This window comes from Stegostoma tigrinum, chromosome 4 (assembly GCF_030684315.1).
Source record: "Stegostoma tigrinum isolate sSteTig4 chromosome 4, sSteTig4.hap1, whole genome shotgun sequence".
In the NCBI taxonomy this organism is placed as follows: Eukaryota; Metazoa; Chordata; class Chondrichthyes; order Orectolobiformes; family Stegostomatidae; genus Stegostoma; species Stegostoma tigrinum.
In genome coordinates this window covers 68,214,524-68,223,497 of record NC_081357.1, presented here as the reverse complement: position 1 = coordinate 68,223,497, position 8,974 = coordinate 68,214,524, and positions in this window count along the sequence as shown.

Below are 8,974 nucleotides of genomic sequence, written 5' to 3'. Positions count from 1 at the left end.
TGTTGATAAAGTAAACCATCACTGCAGTAATGAGGGAGGACGTCACAGAAGGATCTTTAAAAGAGGCCGTTAGGCTACAGCTTAGAAATAAACGGGGCAATTACTTTTGTGCGATTAGACTACAGGTCTCCCAACAGTCAGAAGGAGATGGAGGAGCAGATATGTAAGCAAATTACAGAAAGGTGTGAGAGAAACAGGGTTATCATTATAGAGGACTTCAAATTTGCTGACATTAACTGGGATCACCTCAGTGTGAAAGGATTAGCTGGAGTGGAATTTGTAAAGTGAATCCAGAAGAGTCTTTTTTGTGCCAGTATGTTGATAGTCCTGCTAGAGATTGAGCAGAACTCGACCTAATCCATGGAAATGACACTGGTAATGTGGTTGAAGTTTCCGTGCGTGAGTATTTTTGGGATAGTGACCATAACTCTGTAGGTTTCAAAGGCATTATGGCAAGGGATAAGAATAGTGCCGAATTGTGCCTCAGTTGGAGGAAGCCCAATTTCAATATCATTAGACATGATCCAGGAAACAGACTGGGGCAGTTATTTGCCAATAGGTCTACATTTGGAAATGGGATCATTTAAAAGTAGCATAGTGAGAATTCAGGGCCAACTTACTTCTCTAAGAGTGAAATGCAGCATATTGAGAGTTTGACAAAGAAAAAAGAAAGAAGCATATATCAGGTACAACGATTAAAAGCAGAGGAGACCCTTCAAAACAATGGAGACTGTAGGAGGTTGCTTAAAAAAGAAATTAGGAGTACAAAGAAGGTCCATGAAATATCTTTGGCACTTAGGATCAAGGAAAACCCTAAGGTTCTGTATAAGTATATGTTAAGAGTAAGAGGATTACCTGGGAAAGGATGGGACTTATCAGAGACCAAAGGATCAACCAACATGTGGAACCAGCAGACGTGTATAAGGTCTTAAATGAATCATTCTCATCTGCATTCACTGAGGAGAAAGACATTGTGGTTGGGGATTTCAGTTGGAATGGTGATGTTCTAGATCATGCTAAGATTAATAAGAGGAGGTATTAGATGTTTCAGTTGGCAGAGTTGCACAGAGTCCTAATGAGATGTATCCCTGGCTGCTATCGAAGACAAGGGAGGAAATTGTTGGGCCCTAAGAGAAATTTTTAATTCTTCTCTGACCACAGAAACTGGATGATAGCTAATCTGGTTCCTTTGTTCACGAAAGGCAGCAGGGGCAGGCCAAGTAATTACAGACCAGTGAGACTGGTATCAGTGATCAGGAAATTATCAGAAAAATTCTGAAGCACAGGATTAATTAATACTTGAAAAGGCAGGATTGATCAGGGATTAACACAGATTTTTTGGAGAGAAGTCCTGTCTGACTAATTTAATTAGTTTTTTGAATTGGTGAGTAGATATATTGAGAGTAGTACAGTTGATGTGGTTTACATGGACTTCAGTAAGACCTTTGTCAAGGTCCTACATGGAAGGCTGGTCCAAAAGTTAATTACCCATGAGATGCAAGGCCAGTTGACAAACTTGGTCCAAAACTGGCTTACAAATAGGAGCCTAAGTGCAATTTTAGGGGTTTGTTTTTGAACTGGAAGCCTGTGAACAGCGGTATACTTTAGGGATTGAAGCTGGGACCCTTCTGTTTGTTATGTATATTAACAATTTGGATGTGAATATAGAAGAAAGAATTAGTAAGTTTGCAAATGAAATGACAATTCGTGGTATTGTTGATAGTGAGAAGGATGGCCTCAGGCTGCCATCTGATATTAACTAGCTGGTAAATAGGGCAGAGCAATGGCAGATGGAATTTAATCCTGATAAGTGAAAGATGAAGCATTTTAGAATCATAGAATTCCCATGAAATTTGCATGAAAAGTGGGCAAGTAACTCATCTGCATTCACTGAGGAGAAAGACATTGTGGTTGGGGATTTCAGGTGGGATGGTGATGTTCTAGAACATGCTAAGATTAATAAGAGGAGGTATTAGATGTTTCACTTGGCAGAGTTGCACAGAGTCCTAATGAGATGTGTCCCTGGGAGTACTCTTTGGAGCCAGTGATTGTAATTCTATTAGTTTTGAAGTAATTTTGGAAAAGGATAGGCCTGATCAAAATGTTAAAATTCTAAATTGGAGCAAGGCCAATTTTGACAGTATTAGGCAAAACTTCCAAAAGCTGATGGGAATACGCTATTCGCAAGTAAAGGGGTGGTTGGAAAGTGGGCAATCTTCAAAGATGAGATAACAAGAATCCAGAGACAGTATGCTCCTATTAGTGTGAAGGGCAAGGCTGATGGGTGTAGAGAATGCTGAATGACTAGAGAAATTGAGGTTCTGGTCAAGAAAAGGAAGGAGGCGTTTGGCAGATATAGACAGCTGTGATTGAATGAATCCCTAGAAGAATATAAGGGCAGTAGGAGTATACAGAAAAGAGAAATCGGGGGGCAAAAAGGAGACATGAGATAGCTTTGGCAAATAGCATTGGGGGGAATCCAAAGAGATTCTACAAATACATTAAAGGCAAAGGATTAGTCAGGCAGAGAATAGGGTCCCTTAGAGACCAACAAGGCTGACTATGAGTAGAACCACAGGAGATGAGTAAGATTCTAAACAAATGTTACTGCATCAGTATTTACTGTGGAGAAAGAAATGGAAGCCAGGGAATTTGGTGAAATAAATTCTGATGCCTTGAAAAATGTCCATACTACAGAGGAGGTGGCACTGGACATCTTAAAATACATTAAGGTGGATAAATCCCTGGGACCTGATCAGGTGTATGCGAGAACTTTGTGGGAAGCTAGAGAAATGATTGGTGGGCCCCCTTCTGTGATATTTATATCATTGATAGTCACTGGTGAGGTGCCGTAACACTGGAGGGTGGCTACTGTAGTGCAATTATCTAAGTAGGGCTGTAAGGAAAAGCCAGGGAACTGTAGACCAGTGAGCCTGGCATCAGTGGTGGCTAATGTTGGAGGGGATTTTGAGGGACAGGACCTGCATGTATTTGGAAGGTATTTGGAAGACTGATTAGAGATAGTCAACATGGCTTTGTGTGTGAGAAGTCATGTCTCACTAACTTGACTGCGTTTTTTGAAGAAGTGACAAAGAAGATTAATGACGGCAGAGTGGTGGATGTTGTCTATATGGACTAGGGCAAAGTACTCACCAAGGTTCCTTTTGGTAGATTGGTTAGCAAGGTTAGATCACATGGAATCCAGGGACAGCTAGTTATTTTGGTACAAAATTAGATTGAAGGTAGGAGGCAGAGCGTAGTGGTGGAGGATTGTTTTTTGGAATGGAGGCCTGTGACCAGCGGTGTGCCACAAGGATTGGTGCTGGGTCCATTGCTTTTTGTCATTTATATAAAACATATGGATTGAACACAGGAGGCATGGTTAGTAAGTTTGCAGATGGCACCAAATTTGGTGGTGTGCTGGACAGTGAAGAAGGTTACCTCAGAGTGCAACAGGGCCTTTATCAGATGGGCCATTGGGCTGGTGGGCCGAGGAATGGCAGTTGGAATTTAATTTATATCAATGTGAAATGCTGCATTTTGGTCAGGCAAATCAGGCAGGACCTATATACTTAATGGTAAGTTTTTGAGAAGACTTGCAGCTTGGGTTGTGGATGTGTTCGTTGATTTTTTTCATTAAGCTGGTAGGCTGGTTTGCAGATGTTTCATCACCATACTAGGTAACATTATCATGGTAACATCCCACAACAGCAAAGCCAAAGAAAACACTTGCACAGCGTCTTTAAAAACAATGGTTACCCATCATTTTGTACAACACGCCGAGAGGTCAATTAAACACCAATACCAGCTGCCTGCATGGCAGAATATCACATGCGTTCAACCAAATGGCCATGTTGAAACATGGATGGGGGTTTCTCAGTCCAGTCAGTGGGCGCAGCTGTTGATCAGGTAATGTCAGTCATCTGCTCAGGCCAATCATAGTCCTACTGTCCTGTGTTTGGTAATCGTAAGTCCTGTAGTCCCCTCCATGTAACCCCTCCCCTCGCCGCTCCCCCCCCAACCCGCCACCTACAAGCAGTCAGGAGAATCACATATTGTCAGTCAAAGAGTTGCAAAGACAGTGGTCAGAGTTCCCGTCGGTCATGCTTGTTGAAGCTGGTTACAGATTTAAAGCAAGTACAGTCTCAGGGCCCATGCATTGATCACTGAGGAACGTGCAAAGGGAGACTGTAGGGACAGCTAGGTAACAGTGCTAAGAGTTTTGGAAGAATCAAGGTTGGGTGAGGAAATGCAGAGGTAAGTGTTGACATAGGAACAAGGACTATAATGAGGGACAGGTTAGGGTATGAAGGACATTGACAACTCAAAGACATGTATCATGCATTTTAAAACTCATTTCCAGTCATTTCTTTGACCATTTGAGATGCATGCAGAGTGAATGTGCTTTGGCTTGAAATGTCGGTCAAAGATGACTTGCATAATCTGATTGGTGCTTGGGAATCTATCATTGGCAAATCAATGATGCAGAAGCCTGTGACATTGACTTAAAAATAGGCAAATTCTGGTCAAAAGTGTCCCATCACTTGTGAAACTTCCGAGGACACCGTGACAAGGGGAGCATTTCTCCATCAAATGCCGTACCCTGAATACAATGATTAATGTGGGCCTGGGATGGCAAGGGGATGGCGTACATTTGGTTTCTGCAATTACTGGGCTATGTGGAAACATATGACAGCACTTGTGAAAATATGTTTCCTTTGCTTCGATCGATTTGGACAGGGTGAGGTGTTCCAGCATAGATGGATAGTGTGTGCTGCATCATCCTGGTTGCTTTACTGTGCACATTGGAGTATGCAATGAGGCAATGTGCTGGATACTGAGGAACTGGTGGAAAGGGATCAGTCTTTTGATGAAGATGATGATAACACTGGGGAGGAGAATTTGCTTCTTGTGCGTGACACAGCTCAGTTGCTCCCAGAGAGCAAGCAGGACCTGACTGACATTTCTGGTTTCAGTAAATAAGAACAAGGCTGAGGGACTTGAGGCTGTTTTCGTTAAAGAGAAGAAGGTTGAGAGGTGACTTAATTGAAACATATAAAATAATCAGAGGGTTAGATAGGGTGGATAGGGAGAGCCTTTTTCCTCGGATGGTGACGGCGAGCACGAGGGGGCATAGCTTTAAATTGAGGGGTGAAAGATATAGGACAGATGTCAGAGGTGGTTTCTTTACTCAGAGAGTAGTAAGGGAATGGAACGCTTTGCCTGCAATGGTAGTAGATTCGCCAACTTTAGGCACATTTAAGTCGTCATTGGATAAGCATACGGACGTACATGGAACAGTGTAGGTTAGATGGGCTTCAGATTGGTATGACAGGTCGGCACAACATCGAGGGCCGAAGGACCTGTACTGTGCTGTAATGTTCTATGTTCTATGTAGGTGCAGCAGACCATCACTGCCTATTGAACTGTCATCAGTCATCATGCCAGTATTTGGTTAGCATTTTGGAGGCAAACTGGTTGTTTCCCTGTATATGATGTCCCCCTCCTGGATGATAAGATGTGAGTCTACAATAGTGCTTAGGGACAGAATAATGGTGTCTTAGGGAGGATGTTAAAATGATATGGAACTAAGGATGGGTAAATTGTGCAGCAACAGGTGGTTCAACAGGAACCAGTGTGGAAAAATGGTGTTGTATGTGCAAGGGAATGTCAGCAATAATGTGTAATGAGCAGCATGGTGTTGTGGCTGCCGTCCCATTATGTTGCTGGTGTGGGTCAATGCTCAATTGTTGATGCAAGTCTAGGTGCTCAAATAGCTTTTTAAAGATCGCATTGGTGCCAGGGCTGCTGGTCTATCAGCAGGCATCCACTGAGGGGTGACTTGTTCTTGGAGCAGTGGTGCTAAAATTGGGTCAGAATCTCATGAGTGGGGTGCCCTGGGTAGTGGATATGGTGAAGTTGGTAAAATATGGTGAGAAAAATGCGACTGTTAATTTTATCAACAGAAACTTTAAGATTCAGTGCATTGCCTTTAGAAAGTGTAGATCTTAAACTTTGAAAGAGGCCTGGGATATAATTGGAATGGATCACCCCAGGATCACAAAACAAAAACACAGAATCCAGTTCCTTCTGCATTTTGCCTAATATTTTAAGTTACACCATTTTCTCCCCTGCCGTGCATCGAGTGATCCCTAATGAAACTCAAGTCAATAGGAATCGGGGAATAACACTCCAGTGGTAGCATTACTACCTGGGAAAAAAAATGAACATAATTCTGGTTTTTGGAGGTCAGTCCTCTCAGACCAGGGACATTCCTGGAGGAATTTCCCAGGATTCCGTAGGTGCAACTGTCTTCAGTTTCTTCATCAATGACCTTCTCCCATTATACAATCAGAAGTGGGGATGTTCACTGATGATTGCACAATGTTCAGCACTCTTCAATACTCTGCTGATAAAAAAGCTATCTGTGTACAAATGCAGCAAGACCTGGACAACATTCAGGCTTCAGCTGACAAGTGGCAACAGGGAGGTAACATTCGCACCACACAAATGCTAGGCATTGATTATCTCCAAATGGACAAAATCCAACCATCGCCACTTGACATTCAGTAGCATTACCATCTTTGAATTCCCCCAAGATCATTATCACCTAATTTTCCAAGTGTTACCATTGATCAGAAACTAGATTAATCTATAAACACTGGCTATAACAGCAGTTAAGGACTGGGAATTCTGTACTGAACAAAAACAGAAATCGCTGACAAAATCAGCCAGTCTGGCAGCACCTCTGGAGAGAAACAGGGTCATTGTTTCGAGACCAATGACCCTTCTTCAGAATTGAAAGCAGCTTGGAAAAGGTAGTGTTTATACTGATGATAGAGGGGAGGGGGAAAAGGAGTGGATAGGGGGAGATGGAGACCACAGAGACAGAATAAAGGATAGGCAGATGCTATCCCCAAAAAAGGGATTGTTAATCATAAGCCAGAGAGTCTGATGAATGAGATGTAGCTGCGGAAGCAGGTTTTGATAAATACCTTGTCGAACACTCGAAAAAAACTCAAGAAAATGGAAGTAACGATGGCAAACAAGAAGAGATTCCAGTCGGAGAGAGGAGCTGAACTTCTACAAGGTGGGCACACCTGGAAGAGATGTGGTAAGGAGTTAAGAAGTAAAGTCTGAGAACTCTGTGATGGTAACCAACCTCCTCAAATCATGTCCACTTTCCTGGATGGGTGCAGTTCCAAATATATTCAAGATGCTTGTTACCATTTAGGACAAAACAGTCCACTTGAATGCCAAATCAAAACACCACTTCCACACTGACACACAGTAGCAGCTGTGTATATTATATACCAGATGCACTGTAGCATCAAGCCTCTTCGACTGTACCTTCCAAACTCTTGGCCATTATTATCTGGAAGGATAAAGACTGCAGGTGCATGGGAATACCATCACCGACTGCACACAATCCTGATTTGCAACTATACGACCATTCCTTCATGGGACAAAATCCTAAAACTCTTTTCTAAACAGCACCGTGTGTGTACCTACAATACATGTAGAAGTTCAAGAGTGAAATTCACCACCATTTTCTCAAGTGCAATTAGGGGTGGATAATAAATGACGGCCTAGGCAACAAAGACCATATCCTGTGACTTTTTTTAAACATGTAGAATACACAAACCCCAATGGAAGTGAAGCTTCAGAAACCTAATCCTGTTGGAATGCCTGACTTCACTACACTCCAAATTCGTTTCACAAAATGTAGAGGCAAGATCTACCTCAATTAAATCTGAATTCACTTTCCTGGTGTGAAAGGATAGTTTTCTAGTCCATTGTGCTGTGCAATCATTTGTTAAAATTGGCCTCTCTTTTCCTCAACGGAAAATACTTTCTGGAAGGAATGTCAGCCTAAAACAGCCACATATCGACTTTTGACCAAAATATGTTACAATGCCTATTGATTGAACTGTTTTCAAATGCGTTGTTTTTTTTTACCATATGCTCAATGACTCATTAAGGAAATTAATTTCTTATTTTTGTCAGTGTCTGACATTAACTTAGAATTATGTGCACAACATTAAAGAAAATTTTTATTTGGCTCTGTACCAGCTTTATGTAACTTCAGATAAATAACATGCAAATTTGTTTTATACTTCTGGCACGGGTCATGTTTCCTCCACTACTGCAGTAAAACACCAACAAGCAATGATTATGCAACACTTAACCACTTCACCATTCAATTTCTTAGTTTTGTCTGGAGTTTATTACCTTATTAGCCAAACTTGTGGGACTGGACAAGTATTAATGTAAAAAAGATACTTCTCGAGAGAGAACTGCTTTAGAACTGCAAAGTCAGTAATGACGAGTTGAAATAGTTTTAATCAGTTTAAGAGCGAGAATACATTTAAGGCAAAATCTTTATGTTCAATTACAGTATGAACTTCTAATAATTGCTTTTTAAATTCATCTATTGCTATTTTTAATAAACCACAAGCAGCATTTTGTGAACTCCCAACCCATCCGCACCCTTCTCTCCAGTACCTACATATGGATCTCACCCTATAATATTCAAACAACAGTAAACCTATTATCTGGGTGGGGAGCTGAGTGACTGGTGGGAAGGTGCATTTGCTTAGTGGCCTGCTGGGTGGTAATGGATGGAGTGGGAAGGTGGGTGGCATTACTGATGTAGGCTGCTCTGATTGGCTGGTGGTTTTTGGAGGTGAAATTTGGATCTTGTAGGGGATTAGGTGAGAGGGGAGTTGATATCTGTCAGTAACAATTTGATACTGCCCAGGTAGACACTGCAAGTTGTTACAATACTCTGGCTGATACTAACCATGGTTTATAGTTTTAGAATTATTTATCTGTCTACCTATTTTAATCTTCTATTTATAAACCCAAGCAATCCAATTTTTAAAATGCTCTATGAACTTGTGTCACTACTTCTTTAGATAGAGCATCAAGCTATCCCTACTCATCTATGCTTGTTGGTGTTTTACTGCAGTAA